This window comes from Somniosus microcephalus, chromosome 34, assembly GCF_052327205.1.
Source record: "Somniosus microcephalus isolate GS21.2 chromosome 34, FLI_Smic_1.0, whole genome shotgun sequence".
NCBI classification, from domain to species: Eukaryota; Metazoa; Chordata; class Chondrichthyes; order Squaliformes; family Somniosidae; genus Somniosus; species Somniosus microcephalus.
In genome coordinates, this window is record NC_141020.1 from 13,238,480 (window position 1) to 13,263,872 (window position 25,393).

The 25,393-nt window shown below is 49.5% G+C and overlaps 1 protein-coding gene across 3 annotated transcripts in view; it reads right to left on the reverse strand.

Annotated features, from left to right (window-relative positions):
- LOC147096775 (RAC-beta serine/threonine-protein kinase) overlaps window positions 1–25,175 on the reverse strand; it is a 109,369-nt gene extending 84,194 nt beyond the window's left edge. For all 3 annotated transcript variants that reach the window (XM_085973396.1, XM_085973394.1, XM_085973395.1), the window contains exon 1: window positions 25,019–25,175. The gene's annotated coding sequence lies outside the window, so the exon portion shown is untranslated. The remainder of the gene's footprint in view (window positions 1–25,018) is intronic.
- Between the last annotated feature and the right edge of the window lie 218 nt (window positions 25,176–25,393).

A 25,393-nucleotide genomic window follows, 5' to 3' on the forward strand; every position in this document is an offset into this window, starting at 1 on the left:
CATTTCCTTCCACTACTCTTATTTGCAACATGCACTTCTGCATTAAGCAGCATCTGCATGTCGCATTCCACTTCTCTTTTCATCAGATTCAATGTTTTACAGACAATGGTGAAAACCAAACCACTTTCCATTTTGGCTTAGGGGCAGTTAGTGTCGGCAAACACTCCCACAGCACGGATTAGATACAGAGTAAAGCTCCCTCTACACTGTCCCATCAAACACTCCCAGGGCAGGTACAGCACGGGTTAGATACAGAGTAAAGCTCCCTCTACACTGTCCCATCAAACACTCCCAGGGCAGGTACAGCACGGGTTAGATACAGAGTAAAGCTCCCTCTACACTGTCCCATCAAACACTCCCAGGGCAGGTACAGCACAGGTTAGATACAGAGTAAAGCTCCCTCTACACTGTCCCATCAAACACTCCCAGGGCAGGTACAGCACGGGTTAGATACAGAGTAAAGCTCCCTCTACACTGTCCCATCAAACACTCCCAGGGCAGGTACAGCACGGATATCTGCGCTCCTCCAATTCTGGCCTCTTGAACATCCCCGATTTCAATCGTTCCACCACTGGTGGCCGTGCCTTCAGCTGTCTAGGCCCCAAGCGCTGGAATTCCCTCCCGAAACCTCTCCACCTCGCTACCTCTCTCTCCTCCTTTAAGACGCTCCTTAAAACTTACCTCTTCAACCAAACTTTTGGTCATCTACCCCAATATCTCATGACGTGGCTTGGTGTCAAATTTTGTTTTAGAACGCTCCTGTGGAGCGTCTTGGGACATTTTACTATGTTAAAGATGCTGTATAAACGCAAGCTGTTGTTGCAGAATTTCTGCTAGCACCAAGAATTCCCCATGGGGGAAATAGTTTATACACCAAAGAAAGTGGCACAGGAGAGCAGCATGCACTGCAGCGCCATCACTGGTGGGAGGGTGTAATTACAGCGTGACAAGATTACATAGGAACTTTTCATTCTAAAACGTGACAATGCACGACTTTAAAATAGGGACTGAATTACTCTGCACATCCTGGTGGAAAACTCCGTCATCCTCTAACCCCACTCCACCTCAACGGCACCTCCGACAGCGCGGCACTCCCTCAGCACTGCACTGGGAGTGTCGGCCTAGATTACGTGCTCAATTCTCTGAAGTGGGACTTGAACCCACAACCTTCTGATCTGGCGAGCGCTGGTTGTGCGATACGTGTGTAATGTAAAGAAAGAAAGCACGCAAGACTTGCATTTATATAGCGCCTTTCACGACCACCGGACATCCCAAAGCGTTTTACAGCCAATGAAGTACTTTTGGTAGTGTAGTCACGGTTGTAATGTAAGAAACGCAGCAGACAATTTTGTGCACAGCAAACTCCCACAAACAGCAATGTGATAATGACCAGATGATCTGGTTTTTTTTTTAGTGATGTTGATTGAAGGATAAATATTGGTCAGGACACCGGGGAGAACTCCCCAGCTCCTCTTCGAAATAGTGTCATGGGATCTTTTACATCCACCTAAGGGGGCAGACGGGGCCTTGGTTTAAGGTCTCATCCGAAAGACGTACCTCCGACTTTGCGGCGCTCCCTCAGCACCGCACTGGCAGTGCCAGCCTAGATTTTTATGCTCAAGCCTCTGGAGTGGGACTTGAACCCACAACCTTCTGACTCCGAGGCAACAAATAGGGAGATCTGGTGTTCATAAGTTTTTTTTCTGTTCTAATATTTATCTGATACTTTTTCATAACTTGTATACGAGATGGAGAATGGTGAACAGCAGCAAAAAAGGGAGTTTCACTTGGCCCCCAAGCCGTTTCCTTTGCAGCAACTCTGGATTCTGCAGCCGGTTTGCGAAGGGTTACTGCTGATTTATAGATTATTAAATGAATCGCGCTCACCCCAAATAGAGTTAAAGCCAACATATGGCATCAGCTGTTGCAGTGGTTACATAGAAACAGAGGATTGGAGCAGGAGTAGGCCATTCGGCCCCTCAAGCCTGCTCTGCCATTTAATGAGATCATGGCTGATCATCCAAACTCAGTACCCTGTCCCTGCTTTCTCCCCATATCCGTTGATCCCTTTAGCCTTAAGAAATATATCTAACTCCTTCTTGAATATATTTAATGAATTGGCCTCAGCTGCCTTGTGTGGTAGAGAATTCCACAGGTTCACCACTCTCTGGGTGAAGAAATTCCTCCTCATCTCTGTCCTAAATGGCTTACCCCTTATCCTTAGACTGTGACCCCTGGTTCTGGACTCCCCTGCCATCGGGAACATCCTTCCTGCATCTAGTCTGTCTAGTCCTGTTAGAATTTTATAAGTTTCAATGAGATCATTCTTCTAAACTCTAGCGAATATAAGCCCAATCGACCCAATCTCTCATATCATACGTCATTCCTGCCATCCCAGGTATCAAGTCTGGTGAATCTTCGCTGCACTCCCTCCATGGCAAGAACATCCTTCCTCAGATAAGGCGACCAAAACTGCACACAATACTCAAGATTGTGGTCTCACCAAGGCCCTGTACAACTGCAGCAAGAAATCCTTGCTCCTGTACTCGAATCCTCTCGCTACGAAGGCCAACATACCATTTGCCTTCTTAACCGCCTGCTGCACCTGCATGCTTACCTTCAGCGACTGGTGCACAAGGACACCCAGGTCTTGTTGCACTTCCCCTTCTCCCAATTTACTGCCATTCAGATAATAATCTGCCTTCCTGTTTTTGCCACCAAAGTGGATAACCTCGCATTTATCCACATTATACTGCATCTGCCCAATCACCCAACCTGTCCAAATCATACTGGAGTTTCTCTGCATCCTCCTCACGGCACACACGTAGCTTCGGTGATATCCTGGGGACCAAATCTCGGAGCATTCGGCGCGGCGAAAGTGAAGGCGGCAGCATCTGCATGCATCTATGTGCACCTCGAATCCCACAACCAGCGCTCGCCAGATCAGAAGGTCGTGGGTTCAAGTCCCACTCCAGAGAATGGAGTCTGTAATCTAGGCCGACACTCCCCAGTGCGGTGCTGAGGGAGCGCTGCACTGTCGGAGGTGCCGTCTTTCGGATGAGACGTTAATCCGTCTGCTCTCTCGGTTGGGCCCCGCAGCAGTACTTCAAAGAGGAGCCGGGGCGTTCCCCGGGCGTCCATGGACAACATCTGGTCAACAAACACCATCACTAAAAACAGATGATCCGGTCATCGTCACGTTGCTGTTTGTGGGAAGCTTGCTGTGCGCAAATTAGCTGCCGTGTTTCCTACATTACAACAGTGGCTACACTTCAAAAAAGTACTGCGTTGACTGTAAAGGGCTTTGGGACGTCCCGAGGTCCTGCAAGGCGCTACAGAAATGCACGTTCTTTTCTTTTAAAAGGGGCAGGAGGTGGCAGTGTCTCAGTGCGAGAGGAGACGTTAAACCACCAGAGCAGAGACGGGGGTGCCCTGCCAAGTGAACCTATTACAGGGTGTAATCAGTCTCGATTACGCACAGCGAGATACTGCTGATTAAAGGCGGGGGGAGGGGGGGCCGATGTGCCGTTTGACCGCACAGACCCGTACTTGGGCCATAATCGTTAAACAGGCTGCTGGGAAACGCGTGGCGAAAAAAAACGGCGAACCGTTAAAACCGTAACCTAGCACATTCCCTGGGAACAGGAGCAAACCTTCAACGTTTTTTATTCCTCCTTTGAAACAGCAAGGGGAGATTTTAAGACATCAAATTACAATCGGCCATGGCACTGACCCGCTTATCCAGTTCAGGTTTAGACTTCCTCTTATGATTTTTTTTTTTTTTTTTAAAGAAAAATATTTGATCCCCTCCCAATCTTGCTGGCAAGGCACCCTCCGCACACCATCCGTGTCCCGCCGGGCAGTAATCCGCTCCCGGGCCTGTGCCACCTGGGAGCAGATCTTATGGAGAGGTACGAGTTCCCCTCTAGTTCTTTTACGAATTATTGTAAATCTGTGACCGCTGGTTACTGACCCACTTGCCAGAGCAAACAGTTCCTCCCTATTTGCTCTATCAAAACCCCTCATGATTTTTACTACCTCCATTAGGTCTCCCCTTAACCTTCTCTGCTCCAAGGAGAACAATCCCAGCTTCTCCAATCTCTCCGGAGATTGAGCCGGAGGCAGGCCTGGCTCAAAGAATTGATGTCAGGCAGGCAGTCTGATCGGAGAAGTCAGTGAAGTACAGCTGGGTATAGAAAAATAGACTTGCAGTTATATTGCCTTTCATTACCTCAGGGTGTTCCAAAGCGTTTCTACAGGCAATGAAAGAGTTTCCAAGTGTGGTCACTGTTGTAATGTAGGAAACGCGGCAGCCAATTTGCGCACAGCAAGCTCCCACAAACAGCACTGTGATAAATGACCGGATAAGCTGTTTTAGTGATGTTGGTTAGGGGGTAAACAACTCCCCTGAACTCCTCTTCAAAATAGTGCCACGGGATTTTTTACGTCTGCCCGAGGGGGCAGACAGGGCTTCGGTTTAACGTCTCGTCCGTAAGATGGCACCTCCGACAGTGCAGCGCTCCCTGGATTATGTGCCCAAGGTTCTGGAGCTGGACTCGAATCCACGACCTTCAGACTCGGACGCGAGAGTGCTGCCAACAGAGCCACGCCTGGCACTGTGCCTGCAGGTGGTGTCACCAAGCGTAACATGTGGATAAGGAGTGGGTGGCAGATTAGTCTTGTTGGACCCCAGCGGTGACAGTGCAAGGGAAGAGAAGCCATTGCTGGAGATACAGTGGCTGTGCCTAGATAGGTAGCAATAGAACCGTACCAATAGAACTGGACGACGGAGGATAGGCATTTGAGGACATAAGCTGCACAGAGGTCGAGAACAAGGAGGGATAAAGCATCACGGTCACAGACACACAGAATGTCACGACCTTAGCTAGGGCTGTTTTAGCGCTTGGGGATCGGTGGGATAATGGATTTGACCAAATTTTGGGAGGGATAGGCACAGGGCTGGTGGCATGTTCAAGGGCCGGAGGGGGCGGCAGGGGGAAAGGGAGATTGGAGATAGAGGTGTAAGCTGGAGAGGGCAGATGGGTTGAAGGTGATTTCACTTTGAGAGGGAAGTGCAGGAAGCAAATGCGTACCAACATTTAGAAACAGGTACACCCGCTGTGAAACACCCACTGTACCGGCAGAACAGATAATGCCACTTGCCAGTCTGTCCTGGAGGTCCAAAACACCACAAATTCCTTAACAAGAGGAATTCAATGTTGTCACTGGGGTTGTATAATGCCTTAGAATCCTAGAATAGTACAGCACAGAAGGCCATTCGGCCCATCAAGTCTGCGCCGGCTCTTTCAAAGAGCAATCCAGTTAGTCCCACTCCCTCGCTCTTTCCCCATATCCCGGCAATTTTCTCTCCAAGTATTTATCCAATTCCCTTTTGAAGGCTACTATTGAATCTGTATCCACCGCCCTATCAGGCAGCGCGCTCCAAATCCTAACCACTCGTTGTATAAAAAAGTTTTTCCTCAGGTCGCCTCTGGTTCTTTTGCCAATCGCCTTAAATCTGTGCCCTCTGGTTCTCGACCCTTCAGCCATTGGAAACAGTTTCTCTTTATTCACTCGATCTAAACTCTTCATGATTTAAACACCTCTATCAAATCTCCTCTTAACCTTCTCTGGTCTAAGGAGAACAACCCCAGCTTCTCCAGTCCCTCCACGTAACCGTAATCCGTAATCCCTGGAACCAATTCCCTTCTGCACCCTCTCCAAAAGAAGAATCTTACTTGCCTGCAATGTTGGGTGATACACTCCTTGTCTGACACCCTTACGTAATCTCCTCAAATCTATCCCACCAGTGAAGGCCTGTACCAAAAGCACCCTACCTACCCTCACATTACAGAGCTCAAAATGCTCTCTCCCACGTTACGTGGGAAAGGCCTGATCTATAATTGTGCGGGTGGGTGTTTTTTTCACAGTTCAAGTGTGTCTTGTACAAAAAAAGTTCACACCTTTCACACCCACCGCTTACTGAAAAGTGATCGCCTTCGACAGGAATCCAAGTCAGAGCAGTGAAATTAACTGTGATGTGTCCCTGGGATCAGTGCAGCAAAAGTCTTCAGGTGACAGGGCTAGAGCAAAGCCTTGCATGTACACAGCCCTTTGTCCTGTCTGAGAAATGTACCAAATAACAGACATACAGTGAAGTACAATCACTGGTATGTAGGTGAATGAAAGACTTGCATTTCTGTAGCGCCTTTCACCAGCAAAGCGATTTACAGCCAATGAAGTACTTTTTGAAGTGTAGTCACTGTTGTAATATAGGAAATGCAGCAGCCAATTTGTGCACAGCAAGCTCCCACAAACAGCAATATGATGACCAGATCATCTGTTTTTTAGTGATGTTGATTGAGGGATAAATATTGGCCCCAGGACACCGGGGAGAACTCCCCCCTGCTCTTCTTCGAAATAGTGCCCCGGGATCTTTTACATCCACCTGAGGGGGCAGACGGGGGCCTCGGTTTAACGTCTCATCCGAAAGATGGCACCTCTGACAGTGCAGCACTCCCTCAGTACCGCACTGGGAGTGTCAGCCTAGATTTTTATGCTCAAGTCTCTGGAGTGGGGCTTTAACCCACAACCATCTGACTGGCGAGGGTGCTGCCCACTGGGCCACGGCTGACACACAAATCACAAATGAGGCAGCCATTGCGTGCACAGCAGGATCCCACAAACAGCAATGAGATGAATGACTGTTAATCTATTTTTGGTGGAAGGGTGACTAGTCACTCAAAGAGCGGCACAGGATTTTTTAAATATGCACCCGAACCGCAGAATAAGGCAGAATGGATTAACGTCTCTTACAAAGCATGCACATCTCGACAGTGCAGCGCTCCCCCAGTACTCCAAGTGTCAGCCTGGATTAGGTGCTCTGTACTGGAGCGGGGCTGGAACCCACAGCCTCCTGACTCAGAGGCGAGCGCGGTACTCACTGAGCCAATCCGATGAAGACTACCTCAATAAACCAGTTACTGGAAGGGTGCAGTTAGACCGCAAGTAATGATTGGAATCCACGACAAGGCCTTGGACAACGTGGACCACTTTCCATACCTCGGGAGCCTACTGTCAACAAGGGCAGACGTCAACGACGAAGTCCAACACCGCCTTCAGTGTGCCAGTGCAGCCTTCGGTCACCTGAGGAAGAGTGTTTGAAGACCAGGACCTCAAACCCGGCACTAAGCTCATGGTCTACAGGGCAGCAGTGATACCTGACCTGCTGTATGCCTCAGAGACATGGACCATGTACAGCAGGCACCGCAAAGCACTGGAGAGGTACCACCAACGCTGCCTCCGCAAGATCCTGCTCAGGCCAACATCCTCAGCATCGAAGCTCTGACCACACTCAATCAGCTCCGATGGACGGGTCACATCGTCCGCATGCCCGATACAAGACTCCCAAAACAAGTGCTCTACTCGGAGCTCCGGCACGGCAAGAGCCCCAGGTGGGCAGAGGAAACGCTTCAAGGACACCCTCAAAGCCTCCTTGAAAAAGTGCAACATCCCCACCGACACCTGGGAATCCCTGGCCCAAGACAGCACAAAGTGGAGGAGAAGCATCCGGGAAGGCGCCGAACACCTCGAGTCTCTTCGCTGGGAGCAAGCGGAAGCCAAGCGCAGGCAGCGCACGTCAACCCAAGCACCCCACCCACCCGCCCCCTTCAACCACCGTCTGCCCCACCTGTGACAGAGACGGTAGGTCCCGGCACTGGACTCATCAGCCACCTGAGAACTCATTTTTAATGTGGAAGCGAGTCATCCTCGGCTCCGAGGGACTGCCTGAGAAGAAGACGACTGATTGGAGACGGGTTTACAGTCCCAGAGCAGGCAGCAGTGCGTTATACTGCTCGCTCTGTACTCATTTCTCTAAATTCTCTATACTAAAAATCCTACAATCCGTTCGCCAATGTTCCCTGTAATGTTTTTGGGGGGGCCACGTGGCTTCCTGAACGGGCTGCGCGGCCCATTTAAAAAACCTCCCATCTCGGTTTCACTATTTAGAACATAAGAACGTAAGAAAGAAGAGCAGGAGTAGGCCATACGGCCCCTCAAGCCTGCTCCGCCATTCAATAAAATCCAGCGAGCCCGCTCCTCGTGACCCCTCCAGCGCTGCCCTCCCGCACAGCTTAAAGGGAACATCGCTGCTCGCATTTTCCAACATTCGCCATTAGAAATTTCTACGGCCACAATGCGAAGGGAAAACCGCCTTTGCAATTATGCCCTCCCCCCAGAGGGGGCACTGGCTGCAATTAGTCAAAAAGTTGGTTTTTTTTTAAAAAGGGGCCCCAATGCATCAACTTGGAACTTTCGGACAATTATTGTGCACCAGATGCAAAAACACAGCACCCGCCAAAATGCAAAGCGCCCTGCAGTTCGGCAACTGCACACCCGGTTCGATGGGCAATGCAAAGTGGCTTCTGCCCCCCCGCCGATGACCTTCAACCAGAATCGGGAGCAAGCCTCGCGAGGATCAGTCCCTCCTCCCGAGAAGTCAGCCAGGGCAGCGCGGGGGGGGGGGGGGGGAGCGACTGGGCATTTGGGCTGGAATGCACAGGGGGTGGAAGTTACGCTACAGCTGTATAAAGCTCTGGAGTAGCTGCGTTCAGTGCTGGGCACCACACCTCAGGAAGGGGAGGTTGGCCTGGGGGTGGGGGGGGGGTGCAGTGCAGATTCACCAAAAAGATCAAGAGCTAAAAGCGTTAAAGTATGAGCACAGGTTGCATAGACCAGGCTTGTATATAGAAGATTAAGGGATAGAAACATAGAAGATAGGAGCAGGAGTAGGCCATTCGGCCCCTCGAGCCTGCTCTGCCATTCAATGCGATCATGGCTGATCATCCAAATTCAGTACCCTGTCCCTGCCTTCTCCCCATATCCCTTGATCCCTTTAGCCTTAAGAAATATATCCAACTCCTTCTTCAATATATTTAATGAATTGGCCTCTACTGCCTTCTGTGGCAGAGAATTCCACAGGTTCACCACTCTCTGGGTGAAGAAATTCCTCCTCATCTCTGTCCTAAATGGCTTACCCCTTATCCTTAGACTGTGACCCCCTGGTTCTGGACTCCCCGGCCATCGGGAACATCCTTCCTGCATCTAGTCTGTCTAGTCCTGTTAGAATTTTATAAGTTTCAATGAGATCCCCTCTCATTCTTCTAAACTCCAGCGAGTATAAGCCCAGGGGCAGCACGGTGGCATAGTGGTTAGCACTCTTGTCGCACAGCGCCAGGGACCCGGGTTCGAATCCGGCCTCGGGCGACTGTCTGTGTGGAGTTTGCACATTCACAGAAATCACAGAAACCCCACAGTGCAGATAGAGGCCATTTCGGCCCATCGAGCCTGCACCGACACATATCCCACCCGGTCCCCGTAACCCCTACACCAACACATATCCCACCCTATCCCCGTAACCCCACGTATTTAATCCCCCTAACACTAAGGGTCAATTTATCATAGCCAATCAACCTAACCTGCACATCTTTGGACCCTGTTTGCGGTGTTTGCGCGGGTTTTCTCCGGGTGCTCCGGTTTCCTCCCACAGTCCAAAGATGTGCGGGTTAGGTTGATTAAGGGTCAATTAATCATAGCCAATCAACCTAACCCGTACATCTTTGGACTGTGGGAGGAAACCGGAGCACCCGGAGAAAACCCGCGCAAACACCGCAAACAGGGTCCAAAGATGTGCAGGTTAGGTTGATTGGCTATGATAAATTGACCCTTAGTGTTAGGGGGATTAAATACGTGGGGTTATGGGGATAGGGTGGGATATGTGTTGGTGTAGGGGTTACAGGGATCGGGTGGGATATGTGTCGGTGCAGGCTCGATGGGCCGAAATGGCCTCTATCTGCACTGTGGGGTTTCTGTGATTCTGTGAATCGACCTAATCTCTCCTCATACGTCATTCCTGCCATCCCAGGTATCAGCCTGGTGAATCTTCGCTGCACTCCCTCCATGGCAAGAACATCCTTCCTCAGGGTGATCTAATTGAGATGCTTATGATTAAAGGACTTGATAGGGTAGATGGAGAGAGAGAAACTTATTTCCTCTGGTGGGGACAGTCCAGAACAAGGAGGCGTAACCTTAAAATGAGAGCTAGGCCCTTCAGGGGAAAATTCCAAAACTGAGATTGGTCGTTTTTTGTTAGGCGAGGGTATCAAGGGTTACGGAACCAAGGCGGGTAACTGGAGTTAAGATACAGATCAGCCCTGATCGAATTGAATGGCGGAACAGGCTCAAGGGGCTGAATGGCCTCCTCCTGCTCCTATGATCCTAGGTGCCGCAACTGGAGAGAAGCATTGGCACAGACTTGATGGACCGAATCGGCTGCTTCTGCGCAGCAAACGTTTCATCCATTCTCTCTCGACAGGATTGGCTCTGACACGTCAGGCAAAGGCCTGTAAATCGAACTCGAGAGCCCTGGGAGTGGCTTTCTCCCAACGCCTCAGACCTCCGAGGCAAATTTAACGAACTTCCACCGCTGGCACTCGGATTGGGTCCACCATCTAGAAAAGTGGAAGAGTAGCCAACGGCGCAAGCACGAGATTTAAAATGGACACCAATGTATCTCGGACGCGAAACGGATAAATGAGCGTCACGTGATCTGCTCCGGACCTCATCAAACCAGAATGGAGAGGTAACATCCCCAAATCCAACTGCCAAAACGGCAAGAACGGAGGTTACTTTTAATATTTTCTTCAATTGCATACATTCTGCCGGCTGTGTCATTATGGAATCAAATAGTTTTACAGCACAGAAGGCGGCCATTCAGCCCAGCGTGCCTGTGCCGGCTCTCTGAATGAGCTGTCGACTTCGTCCCCTTCCCCTTTAAAGTCTTTCTTTTTCAATGACTTATCCACTTTCTTTTCAAAAGCTATGATGGCTCCTCCGTCCCTCACTGTTTCTGGTGGGGCTTTCCATGTCCTAACAACCCTCTGCCATAACAAAAATATTCTCCCAAACACGCCAGTCATTTTTTGGGGTAATGATCTTAAATTAATGGCCTCTAGTTACAGACTCACTGACCACTGGAAATAGATTTCCCGATTTACTTCATCACACCTCTCATGGTTTTGAACCCCTTGATCAGACCTCCTCTTAACCTGCTCGATTGCAGTGGATAGGCTCCAGTTTCTCTAGTCTCTCCTTGCAACTCGCATCATCTTGGTGAATCTCCACCACACCCACACCAAGGTCTCGACAGCCTTCCTAAAGTAAGGAACCCAAAACTAGACAATATTCTAACAGTGGCCTAATCATTGATTTGTACAGGTTTAGCATCACTTCTTTACACTCTATGCCTTTATTTATAAAACCTAGGATCATAAGAATTAGGATCAGGAGTAGGCCATTCGGCCCCTCGAGCCTGCTCCGTCATTCAATAAGATCATGGCTGATCTTCGACCTCAACTCCACTTTCTCGCCCGATCCCCATATCCCTTGATTCCCCTAGAGTGCAAAAATCTATCGAGCTCATCCTAGAATATAACATAAGAACATAAGAAATAGGAGGAGTAGGCCAATCGGCCCCTCGAGCCTGCTCCACCATTCAATAAGATCATGGCTGATCTGATCCTAACCTCAAATCTTCTATCACTCTCCATCCCACCCGAACCCATGTGATCTCCCGGGAGAGGCGAAAAACCAGATAAAAAAACCCAATGGCCAATTTGGGAGAAAAAATCTGGGAAATTCCTCTCCGACCCATCTAGGCGATCGAAACTCGTCCAGGAGATCACTCTGCCCCTATATTTTCTACAGTACTTACCTTCTGTAAAGGCGATCTCTACCCCAGCCAGGAACAGGAATAAAACCATCTCCTGAAATCTAACAGAATTAGAACACAAGTAGGAACAGAACCAGGCTACACGGCCCCTGGGCCCGCTCCACTACCCACAGGGCCATGACCATTCCGAACCTAGACTCATGTCCAATTTCCTGCCCGCTCCCCGTAACCCTTAATTCCCTTTACTTCTAGGAAGCTATCTATTTCTGTTTTAAATTTATTTAATGATGTAGCTTCCACAGCTTTCTGGGGCAGCAAATTCCACAAACCTACCACCCTCTGAGTGAAGAAGTTTCTCCTCATCTCAGTTTTGAAAGAGCAGCCCCTTATTTTAAGATTATACCCCCTAGTTCTAGTTTCACCCATCATTGGGAACATCCTCATCGCATCCACCCGATCCAACCCCTTCACAATCTTATGTGTTTCAATAAGATTGCCTCTCATTCTTCTGAACTCCAATGAGTAGAGTCCCAATCTGCTCAACCTCTCCTCATATGACCACCCCCTCATTCCCAGGATTAACCGAGTGAACCTTCTTTGTACTGACTCGAGAGCAAGTATGTCTTTTCTTAAGTATGGACACCAAAACTGTATGCAGTATTCCAGGTGCGGTCTCACCAATACCTTGTATAACTGCAGCAATACCTCCCTGTTTTTATATTCTATCCCCCTAGCAATAAAAGCCAACATTCCATTGGCCTTCTTGATCACTTGCTGCACCTGCATACTAACTTTTTGAGTTTCGTGCACCAGGACCCCCAGATCCCTTTGTACTACAGTACTTTCCAGTTTCTTGCCATTAAGATAATAACTTGCTCTATGATTTTTCCTGCCAAAGTGCATAACCTCACACTTTCCAGTATTGTATTCCATCTGCCAAATCTCTGCCCACTTACTTAGCCTGTCTATGTCCCCTTGCAGGTTTTTTTACGTCCTCCTCACTCACTACTTTCCCTCTCATCTTAGTATCATCTGCAAACTTTGGTATGTTACACTCGGTCCCCTCCTCCAAATCGTTAATATAGATTGTAAAGAGTTGGGGACCCAGCACTGACCCCTGCGGAACACCACTAGTTACTGATTGCCAGTCTGAGAATGAACCATTTATCCCAACTCTCTGCTTTCTGTTAGAGAGCCAATTCTCCACCCACGCCAGAATATTACCCCCAATCCCGTGATTTTTTATCTTGAGCAATAATCTTTTGTGTGGCACCTTGTCAAATGCCTTTTGGAAGTCTAAATACACTACATCCACTGGTTCTCCTTTATCCACCCTGTATGTTACTTCCTCAAAGAACTCAAGCAAATTTGTCAAACATGACTTCCCCTTCATGAAACCATGCTGAGTTTGTCCTATTAAATTATGTTTATCCAAATGTCCCGTTACTGTCTCCTTAATAATGGACTCGAACATTTTACCAACCACAGATGTTAGGCTAACAGGTCTATAGTTTCCAGCCTTCTGCCTACTACCCTTTTTTAAATAAGGGTGTTACATTAGCAGTTTTCCAATCTGCCGGGACCTTTGGAAAATTATTACCAATGCATCCACAATCCCGACCGCCACTTCCCTCAAGACCCTAGGATGTAAGCCATCAGGTCCAGGGGATTTATCCGGCTTAAGTCCCATTATTTTACCAAGTACCACTTCCTTAGTGATTTTAATCGTATTTAGCTCCTCTCCCCCTAGAGCCCCCTGTTTGTCCAGTGTTGGGATATTCTTAGTGTCCTCTACCGTAAAGACTGATACAAAATATTTGTTCAGCGTTATTGCCATCTCCATATTTCCCACCATTAATTTCCCAGGCTCATCCTCTAAGGGACCAACATTTACTTTAGCCACCCTTTTTCTTTTGACATAACAAAAGAAACTTTTGCTATCCGTTTTTATATTTTTTGCTAATTTACTTTCATAATCTATCTTCCCTTTCTTAATCAATCTTTTAGTTATTTTTTGCTGTCTTTTAAAGACTTCCCAATCTTCTATCCTCCCACTAGATTTGGCTACCTTATATGCCCTTGTTTTTAGTCGGATACTATCCTTAATTACTTTACTTAGCCACGGATGGCTATCTTTTCTTTTACACCCTTTTTTCCTCAGTGGAATATATATTTTTTGGAAGTTGTAAAATAACTCCTTAAATGTACACCACTGATCATGTACCGTCTTACCCTTTAATCTATTTTCCCAGTCCACTCTAATCAATTCCGCTCTCATACCTTCATAGTCTCCTTTATTCAAGCTCAGCACGCTTGTTTGAGATCCAACCTTCTCACCCTCTACTTGAATATGGAATTCAACCATGTTATGGTCACTCATTCCAAGGGGATCCTTTACTAGGACATTTTTAATTAATCCTGTCTCATTACACAGGACCAAATCTAAGGTTGCTTGCCCCCTGGTCGGTTCAGTTACATACTGCTCAAGAAACCCATCCCTAATACACTCAATGAACTCATCCTCAAGGCTGCTCTGCCCAGTTTGATTTGTCCAGTTAATATGATAGTTAAAATCCCCCATAATTATAGCTGTTCCCTTATTACAAGCCTCAACTATTTCCTGATTAATACTCCGTCCAACAGAGTTGCAACTGTTCGGAGGCCTATAGACTACGCCCACTAGTGTTTTTTCCCCCCTTATTATTCCTTATCTCTACCCAAACTGTTTCACTATCCTGCTCCTTTGACCCAATATAATTTCTCTGTATTCTAGTGATTCCTTCCTTTATTAACATAGCCACCCCACCTCCCCTCCCTTCCTGTCTGACCTTCCTGATTGTTAAATAACCTGGTATGTTTAATTCCCAGTCATGGTCACCCGGCAGCCATGTTTCTGTAAAGGCCACAAGATCATACCCATATGTAGTTATTTGTGCCGTTAACTCATCCATTTTGTTACGAATGCTACGTGCATTCAGATAAAGAACTTTCAAATATGTTTTGTGACACTTAGTTCCTGTTTTTTCCCCTTTTACTACTTTACCTTTTACTCCATACCTTCTGTCCCTTCCTGACACGTTCTGTTTTTTAATTTCCCCACTGCTACCTAAGTCTATGACCTTCTCCGTTGTCATTTCTGTTATTTGCTCTCTAGAAACCTCCCCCCCACTAATTAGTTTAAAGCCCTCTCTACAGCCCTAGTTATATGATTCGCCAGGACTCTAGTCCCAGCACTGGCCAATACTCAATGATTCAGCAGAGTATTCCAAAGATTCACAACCGTCAGTGAAGAAATTCCTCATCTCAGTCTTAAATGGCCGACCCCTTATTCCGAGACTATGGTCCCTAGTTCTAAACTCTCCAGCCAGGGGAAACAGCCTCTCAGCATCTACCCTGTCAAACCCCCCCGTAATCTTCTATATTTCAATGAGATCACCTCTCATTCTTCTAAACTCCAGAGAGTATCGGCCCAATCTACTCAATCTCTCCTCATGGGACAGCCATCTTATCCCAGGATCCCATATGCCCGTCCTCCCACTTTTAAAGATTTGCTTATCTGAATCACCAAGTCTCTCTGATTCTTTACCCTTTAAAGTTTTACTATTTAGTGTTATGTTTCCTCCCATTATGCATCACCTCAAATTTCCGCACATTAAACTTTAACTGACATCTATCTGCCCTCTGCCAGCTGCCGTCGATCCTAAAGTTACTTACAGCCCCTTCACATTTAACCACAGTATTACAGGGAACTGACAGGGTAGAGAGAGAAAGAATCTATTTCCACTGGTTGGGGAGTCTGGGGCTAGGGGACAGAACCTAAAAATTGGAGCCAAATCTATTACTAGTGAAATCAGGAAACACTTCTACACGCAAGGGTAGTAAACTCTCTTCTGCAAACGGCAACTGATGCTGGGCCAATCGTTAATTTTAAATCTGAGATTGATAAGATTTTTGTTGACCAAAGGTATTAAGGGATATGGGCCAAAGGCAGGTATATGGAGTTAGGTCGCAGATCAGTCAGGGTCGCATTGAATGGCGGAGCAGGCTCGAGGGAATAAATGGCCTCCCCTCCTGTTCCTATGCTCCCATGTCCTTAGTTTTATTCCACCTGCAAATTTTGATATCTGCATCCAAATCCAGATCACTTGTATGTGTTAATAGTACACTTTCCTACTTGGGAGCTCCTTTATCAAGACCGCCTACTGCCACTTGTGTAACATCGCCCGTCTCTGCCACTGTCTCAGCTCATCCGCTGCTGAAACCCTCATCCATGTCTTTGTTACCTCCGGACGCGACTGTTCCAACGCTGCCTTGACCAGTCTCCCATCTTCCACTCTACATAAACTCGGTCATCCAAAACTCGGCTGTCCGTGTCCTAACTCGCACCGAGTCCCGTTCATCCATCACCCCTGTGCTCGCTGACCTACATTGGCTCCTGGTTAGGCAATGCCTCGATTTTAAAATTCTCATTCTTGTTTTCAAATCCCTCCGTGGCCTCGCCCCTCCCGATCTCTGTAACCCCCTCCAGCCCCACAACCCTCCGAGAACTCTACATTCCTCCAATTCTGGCCTCTTGTACACCTCGATTTTCATCGCTCCACCATGGGCGGCCGTGCCTTCAGCTGCCAAGACCCCAAGCTCTGGAATTCCCTCCCTAAACCTCTCCGCCTCTCTCTATCCCCTTGTTTAAGACGCTCCTTAAAACCCACCTCTTTGACCAAGCTTTGGCCGCCTGTCCCAATATTTCATGTGGCTCGGTGTCAAATTTTGTCTGAAAACGCGCCCATGAAGCGCCTTGGGGGCATTTTACTACTAGACACAGGTGGAAGGCCCCTCCTTAATGTTGCAAATCTCCCTACTCAGGCTCAGAAAGGCATCCGACACCAGCCACCTTCCACCAATACACAATCACGCTTCGTACTGGAGCCACACATCTCCTGAAATCGATTAATAAAATCATAATAAGCACTGACTCCTGCCCTGATTTTCTGCCAGCCAACAGGAGCAAGACCACACCTTGAGTATTGTGTGCAGTTTTGGTCGCCTTATCTGAGGAAGGATGTTCTTGCCATGGAGGGAGTGCAGCAAAGATTCACCAGACTGATACCTGGGATGGCAGGAATGATGTATGAGGAGAGATTGTGTCGATTGGGCTTATACTCGCTGGAGTTTAGAAGAATGAGAAGGGATCTCATTCAAACTTATAAAATTCTAACAGGACCAGACAGACTAGATGCAGGAAGACTGTTCCCGATGGTCGGGGAGTCCAGAACCAGGGGTCACAGTCTAAGGGTAAGGGGTAAGCCATTTAGGACAGAGATGAGGAGGAATTTCTTCACCCAGGGAGTGGTGAACCTGTGGAATTCTCTACCACAGAAGGCAGTGGAGGCCAACTTATTAAATATATTCAAGGAGTTGGATATATTTCTTAAGGCTAAAGGGATCAAGGGATATGGGGAGAAAGCAGGGACAGGGTACTGAATTTGGATGATCAGCCATGATCTCATTAAATGGCGGAGCAGGCTCGAGGGGCCGAATGGCCTACTCCTGCTCCTATCTTCTATGTTTCTATGTTTCCCTGCCCGGTGATGCCTGCAGTGGGCGTCCCGCCTCTCCTCGGCCAACGCACCAGCAGGAATCGGCATTGGCGGTTCATCGCAAGCTTAAACCGGGCACCACCCCCTCCCCACCCCCCGCTCAATATGGTATCCTGGAATAGTTCTGATAGCCAAGGGAAATTGGGGAGGGATTTTCCACCCCACGCCCTCCCCCGCGGACCATGGGTTTTTAAATCTGGTTTTCCACTTCTCCCAGGAGATCACATCATGGGTGGGGAGGGTCCTGACTGACGTTCCCTTTAAGTTGCGCAGCACGCCGGGGATCCCGCTCAGCCGGCTTTGCAACGTAAAAAACGCCCACGCGCGGCATTTTGAAAAGCCCACGCAACCTCTTAACGGGCCCGCGCGGCGGCAAAAAAATTCTCTAGCGGGAACATTGGCCCTGACACGATGGAGAAGGCACCACAGGACAGGCTACATGGACCAGCTGGTGTTTCCCTATCCCAAACTTCCCCATGGTCCGATCCTCCACCCAAACGGTCTCCCCTCGAATGAGCCTGCACTGCGAGTGTGGGCCTGCTATTCCACCCTGGGGGGCATCGCGGTCTTGTCCTGGCCAGAGTCACCGGACAGCGATCAGAAGCCGTTTTTTTTTTGCCACCTCCCAAGAACAGGGCAATGAAACCAAGTGCAGCCCCAGCCAAAAGCTGGCGTCGCCGTTAGCTATCAGGCGAGCTGCACCGGGGACCTCGATAGCCAGAGGTCGTTCCCATTAGTCGGGGCTGAACAAACAGGACATCCTGGTAAGTGGAACAGTGCCCTATACCCACCAGACAACCCCGGCCCTCTCCATTAGCTGCTGCCCAGCCTCACGGGGCCGTGACCCAGTGGGCAGTGCCCTCGCCTCCGAGTCAGGAGATTGTGGGTTCAAGTCCCACTCCAGAGACTTGAGCAGAAAAATCTATGCTGACGTCCCCGGTGCAGTGCTGAGGGAGTGCGGTACTGTCAGAGGTGCCGTCTTTCAGATGAGACACTAATCCGTCTGCCCTACCAGGTGGACGCAAAAAGATCCCATGGTAATATTTCAAAGAAGAGCAGGGGGAGTTCTCCCCGGTGTCCTGGGGCCAATACTTATCCCTCAACCCACATCACTAAAACAGATGAGGAACAGCACCTCATCTTCCGATCGGGTACTTGACAGCCTTCCGGACTCAATATTGAGTTCAACAATTTCAGATCATAACCTCGGCCCTTATCATAGAAACATAGAAGATAGGAGCAGGAGTCGGCCATTCGGCCCCTCGAGCCTGCTCCGCCATTCAATGAGATCATGGCTGATCATCCAAATTCAGTACCCTGTCCCTGCTTTCTCCCCATATCCCTTGATCCCTTTAGCCTTAAGAAATATATCTAACTCCTTCTTGAATATATTTAATGAATTGGCCTCTACTGCCTTCTGTGGTAGAGAATTCCACAGGTTCACCACTCTCTGGGTGAAGAAATTCCTCCTCATCTCTGTCCTAAATGGCTTACCCCTTATCCTTAGACTGTGACCCCTGGTTCTGGACTCCCCGCCATCGGGAACATCCTTCCTGCATCTAGTCTAGTCTAGTCCTGTTAGAATTTTATAAGTTTCAATGAGATCCCCTCTCATTCTTCTAAACTCCAGCGAGTATAAGCCCAATCGACCCAATCTCTCGTCATACGTCATTCCTGCCATCCCAGGTATCAGTCTGGTGAATCTTCGCTGCACTCCCTCCATGGCAACAACATCCTTCCTCAGATAAGACGACCAAAACTGCACACAATACTCAAGATGTGGTCTCACCAAGGCCCTGTACAACTGCAGCAAGACATCCTTGCTCCTGTACTCGAACCATCTCGCTACGAAGGCCAACATACCATTTGCCTTCTTAACCACCTGCTGCACCTGCATGCTTACCTATCGTACTTTTATATATTTTTCATCCACACCTTTGGTTTGTGCCTTTTTCTTTTTTTCTCTCTCCCACACGGCAGCTGTCTCTCACTCTGCCAGCGCATTTCACACTTCATCTAGAGCCATTGTTTGTCTCTTTACCTGTCCTATTACCATCTCGTCTCACCTTGAATATCTCTTAATGTCTCTTCACCTCTCACAGACCTTCCCCTTTGTTCTCTCACTCCCCTCCCCCATTTCCCAGCCCCCAAACTTGCTTTTTAATCTGTTTCATTTCCTGCTTTTTTTCCCTCAGTTCTGACGAAGGGTTTCGACCTGAAACGTTGGACTCTGTTTCTCTCTCCACGGATGTTGCCGGGCCTGCTGAGTTTTTCCAGCGTGTTCTGTTGTTATTTCACTAAAACAGATGATCTGGTCATTATCACGTCGCTGTTTGTGGGAGCTTGCTGTGCGCAAATTGGCTACCGCGTTTCCCACATTACAACAGCGACCACACTTCAAAAAGTACTTCATTGGCTGTAAAGCGCTTTGGGACGGTCGGAGGTCGTGAAAGGCGCTATAGAAATGCACGTCTTGCTTTCTTTTCTGTCTGGGTAATGACACCCCAACACCACAGAAGCCAACCCAATCGGCAGCAGCTTGCACGCTGGCTTTTCCCCGCCGCTCCGTGGCTTCAAATTGCGGCCAGGCTGACGGAAATGAAAGGCTCCTCTCGGCCTGCTGCCCCGCAGAACAGAACAGCCCCTCAGACAGGGTGGCAGGATGGATGGCGCGGCAGAATCAAGAGGCCACACGAGTGATGGGGCAGGAAACGGACAGGAAAAAGAAAAAAGCACACCAGCGCAAAGATTTGCCGCGGAATTGCCTCACCCAATCTGTACGGGACTTTCGGGGGCACGGCTGCTCCCCCTCAAGAGTCCTCCTGCCTTCGGAAATCCTTCTTAGAACAGAGAAGGTTAAGAGGAGATTTGATAGAGGTGTTTAAAATCATGAAGAGTTTAGATCGAGTGAATAAAGAGAAACTGTTTCCAATGGCTGAAGGGTCGATAACCAGAGGGCACAGGTTTAAGGCGATTGGCAAAAGAACCAGAGGTGAAATGAGGGAAAACTTTTTTATACAACGAGTGGTTAGGATTTGGAACGCGCTGCCTGATAGGGCGGTGGATACAGATTCAATAGTAGCCTTCAAAAGGGAATTGGATAAATACTTGAAGAAAAAATTGCAGGGATCTGGGGAAAGAGCGGGACTAACTGGATCGCTCTTCGAAAGAGCCAGCGCAGACTCGATGGGCCGAATGGCCTCCTCCCCTGCTGTGCTATTCTAGGATTCTATGATTCAACAGCTCTCCTTCACCGATGAGTCTTGCTGTTAGTTGCTAGCACAGGTGATCTCTACGGGCCTTACACTGCCAACAGTGCAGTAGACAGCTGGAAGAGAGGGAGTGCCGCGAAGGTTCACCAGACTGATTCCTGGGATGGCAGGACTGTCGTATGAGGAGAGATTGGGTCGACTAGGCCTGTATTCACTAGAGTTTAGAAGAATGAGAGGGGGATCTCATTGAAACGTATAAAATTCTGACAGGGCTAGACAGACTGGATGCAGGGAGGATGTTTCCCCTGGCTGGGGGGGTCTAGAACGAGGGGTCACAGTCTCAGAATACGGGGTAGGACATTTAGGACTGAGATGAGGAGAAATTTCTTCACTCAGAGGGTGGTGAACCTATGGAATTCTCTACCACAGAAGGCTGCGGAGGCCAGGTCACTGAATATATTTAAGAAGATCGATAGATTTTTAGACACAAAAGGCGTCAAGGGGTATGGGGAGAGAGCGGGAATATGGTATTGAGATAGAGGGTCAGCCATGATCATATTGAATGGCCGACTCCTGCTCCTATTTTTCTATGATTGCTCGCTACTTTCCCCCACCGCCCCGTGTCCAGAGAAGACCTCCTTTAGGACAAGACTCCACCCCCATCAAGACCTCCCCCTCCTCCACCAACCATTTTCGAGGTGGATTTTGCCCCAGGCCAACAACAGACCCACTGGGATCGCCTCATTCCCTTGGGTGACGTTACACCCGCAGAGTAACAACAACCAGAGAGTCTATCAGCTAATGAACTGACATCCCTGCAGGCAAAAGCCGGCTTCGTCTGTCTCCTAACTGTTGACTACAAGCACAAGCTCCACACTGAACTCGGCATTATCCGTGCAGCTTTGAAAAAGTTTAGCAGAACAGGGGAGTCGAGGGCGGCAACGGGAGAATCTTCCGAACTCTCGTTTACAGCCAAGATGCAGACATACTGAACTAACACACTCCTCCTCCCTCACACCGCCTCCGGCGCTAGCTCAAGCTTCTCAAAAACGATGGAACTCCTTACCTCCCTTTGTCTTGCTTTGCTCAACTGTGCTTCAGGCTTTTAAAATCCAAACTCAGCGTCACCTAACTATTACTTACCGATTCATCTCGTCTCCTTCACTCCTTGCAGCCTGGCTGCTGTCGTGCACCGTGGGCTATTGGCCCTTCACCTGGACTCAATACAAAAATATGGGACGCTCATTACAGCGGCACCTCTGCAGGGGCCCCCGCCCACACTCGGGTCAGCTGGTCCCTCAAAGCCAACGAGGACCGAGCGATGTCGTCGGCGCATCACCGAGTTCCACCCCTCTCTGAGCCGGCTGTGCGGTGATGCCCCGCACAGCGGAGCTGCCTCGTTTGTTTAGCACCAGCCCACTCGCCGGTTGAGGGCTGACAGCATCTCCGCCAACAGGAATCACGTGCGACCACTTTTAGAAAGGCAGGCAGCGAGTGGTGCTGCTGCACTTTCCATCGTTCCCAGGTCGGTCACACTGGAACGGAACGCACCTGCTTTCATTTATATAGCGCCTTTAACGTAGTAAAATGTCCCAAGGCGCTTCACAGGAGCGATTATCAAACAAAATTTGACAGTGAGCCACATAAGGAGATATTAGGGCAGATGACCAAAAGCTTGGTCGAAGAGGTAGATTTTAAGGAATGTCTTAAAGGAGGCGAGAGAGGTAGAGAGGTTTAGGCAGGGTATTCCAGAGCTTGGAGCCCAGGCAGCTGAAGGCACGGCCGCCAATGGTGGAGCGATTATAATCAGGGATGCTCAAGAGGACAGAATTAGAGGAGCGCAGATATCTCGGAGGGTTGTGGGGCTGGAGGAGGTTACAGAGATAGGGAGGGGCGAGGGCCATGGAGGGATTTGAAAACAAGGATGAGAATTTTGAAATCGAGGCGCTGCTTAACCGGGAGCCAATGTAGGTCAGCGAGCACAGGGGTGATGGGCGAACGGGACTTGGTGCGAGTTAGGACTCGGGCAGCTGAGTTTTGGACGAGCTGAAGTTTACGTAGGGTGGAATGTGGGAGGCCGGCCAGGAGTGCGTTGGAATAGTCAAGTCTAGGAGGTAACAAAAGCAGAAACCCAGTAACACAAGTGATTAGAAACATAGAAGATAGGAGCAGGAGTAGGCCATTCGGCCCCTCGAGCCTGCTCCGCCATTCAATGAGATCATGGCTGATCATCCAAATTCAGAACCATCAGCTTCAGCTCCATCTGAAGCCAGCTCTTTGAGCTGGGGCGGTGGTAGGAGTAATCCAGGCAAACCTTACGCCAAGAGCTTTTAGCGTGGTACAGTGTGAGGACTCCCATAGTGCATAAGCAGCACAGGCCCAACAACAACCCCTGATCCTCTGTTTATGTTGTTCACTGTTTGGGTGAGTGAGCCATGACTCAGTGGGCAGCACCCTCGCCTCTGACTCAGCAGGTTGTGGGTTCAAGTCCCCACTCCAGAGACTTGGGCACAAAAATCTAGGCCGACACTCCCAGCGCAGTGCTGAGGGAGCGCCGCACTGTCGGAGGTGCCGTCTTTCGGATGAGACGTTAAACCGAGGCCCCGCCTGCTCTCTTTTGAAGATGAGAAGTTCTCCCGGGTGTCCTGGGGCCAATATTTATCCCTCAATCATCATTAAAACAGGTAATCTGGTCATTACCACCTTGCTGTTTGTGGGAGCTTGCTGTGTACAAATTGGCTGCTGCGTTTCCTACATCACAAGTGACTACACTTCGAAAGTACTTCATTGGCTGCAAAGAACGTTGGGACATCCTGAGATCGTGAAAGTTGCTATATAAATGCAAGTCTTTTTATTAAATCAAGACACCTGCCATACTTCGAAGCCCATTCCCGTTAAATACTGGGATTAATGGTAGGTTTTAGCTCAATAATCACCACTGCAGGAGTTATCAGGCCTGCCAATCACAGACAACCCCCCCCCCCCCCACACCACCCCCTCTTATTGGAATAAATCTCAATATGAAGTGGAACAGATCCCGAGAAAGGTTAACCTATTCACATCGTGTGGGGCTTCACGCAGCCAGTCTGAGCGCAGGCAGGTCATTCCAACAACTCCAGAGTTTACAAAGCGCCAGCCCTCCAGCTCAGCCGAGACCCCCACACGTCATTCTCTGCCACCTACCCCGCCCAATCGCTCCGCCAGAACGCGCCCTGTGCTCTCTCAGCCTTGGGCTGCAACCCCAGCTCCATGGCACCAGCCCATAACCCCAGCCCATGTGGGCAAACCTTATTCCAATTTCACAGGCAAGAATATTAATGTGAAGTGGAACTGCACAATGAGACTGTGGAGGTAAATGAGGGAATCCCCCCACTTAAGGAGGGGGGCAAATCTCCCGCCCCCTTAAGGAGGGGGGCAAATCTCCCACCCCCTTAAGGAGGGGGGCAAATCTCCCGCCCCCTTAAGGAGGGGGGCAAATCTCCCGCCCCCTTAAGGAGGGGGGGCAAATCTCCCGCCCCCTTAAGGAGGGGCGCAAATCTCCCGCCCCCTTGAGGGCGGCAAATCTCCCGCCCCCTTGAGGGCGGCAAATCTCCCGCCCCGTAAAAGGGGGGGCAAATCTTCCCCATAAAAAGGGGGCAAATCTTCCCCATTAAAAGGGGGCAAATCTTCCCCATTAAAAGGGGGCAAATCTTCCCCATTAAAAGGGGGCAAATCTTCCCCATTAAAAGGGGGCAAATCTTCCCCATTAAAAGGGGGCAAATCTTCCCCATTAAAAGGGGGCAAATCTTCCCCATTAAAAGGGGGCAAATCTTTCCCCATTAAAAGGGGGCAAATCTTTCCCCATAAAGAGGGCAAATCTTTCCCCATAAAAAGGGGCAAATCTTTCCCCATAAAAGGGGGGCAAATCTTTTCCCATAAAAGGGTGGCAAATCTTTCCCCATAAAGGGGGGGCAAATCTTTCCCCATAAAGGGGGGGGCAAATCTTTCCCCATAAAAGGGGGCAAATCTTTCCCCATAAAAAAGGGGGCAAATCTTCTCCATAAAGGGGGGCAAATCTTTCCCCATAAAGGGGGGCAAATCTTTCCCCATAAAGGGGGGCAAATCTTCCCCCATAAAAAGGGGGCAAATATTCCCCCATAAAAAAGGGGCAAATCTTCCCCATAAAGGGGGGCAAATCTTTCCCCATAAAGGGACAAATCTTTCCCCATAAAAAGGGGCAAATCTTTCCCCATAAAAAGGGGCAAATCTTCCCCATAAAAAGGGGAAAATCTTCCCCATAAAAAGGGGGCAAATCTTCCCCCATAAAGGGGGGCCACTCTCCCTCGGCTCTGAAGGGGGCGATGTGATGCGATATGATCCCCCTGCCCAGAGGGTGATCCCCCCGCCCTCTCTCTCTCTCTCTCTCTCTCTCCGGGAGGCCCGGGGGCCGCTCGGATCCCCAGCGCTGCGCTCGCTGCCCCCGGGCGCTCGGGCCTCACCTGACGCGTTGCTGTGGGTGCGGGTTGTGACGGGCGCTGCCCCGGGCGGCCGGTCCACAATCCTCGCTCTCTCGAGCCGACTCTATCTCGGTCTCTCACCGTTCCCGAGCGCTGGGCCCGGCTCCCGGACGCGGCTCTTCAGATCGGCCGGAAGTGATCAGCGGCAACCCGGCGCACTGCACGGCGGGTAGCGGGGCACGGCCAGCCAATCAGGACACGCGGCACCGCCGCAATTCCGCGGCAGCCAATCAGCGGGCGGAAGGGCGACAAAGTAGCCAATCAGAGAGCGGAAGGGCGAAAAAGCCGCCAATCAGCGGGCGGTGGCACAAAGCAGCCAATCAGCGGGCGGAGGGACAAAGCGACCAATCAGCGGGC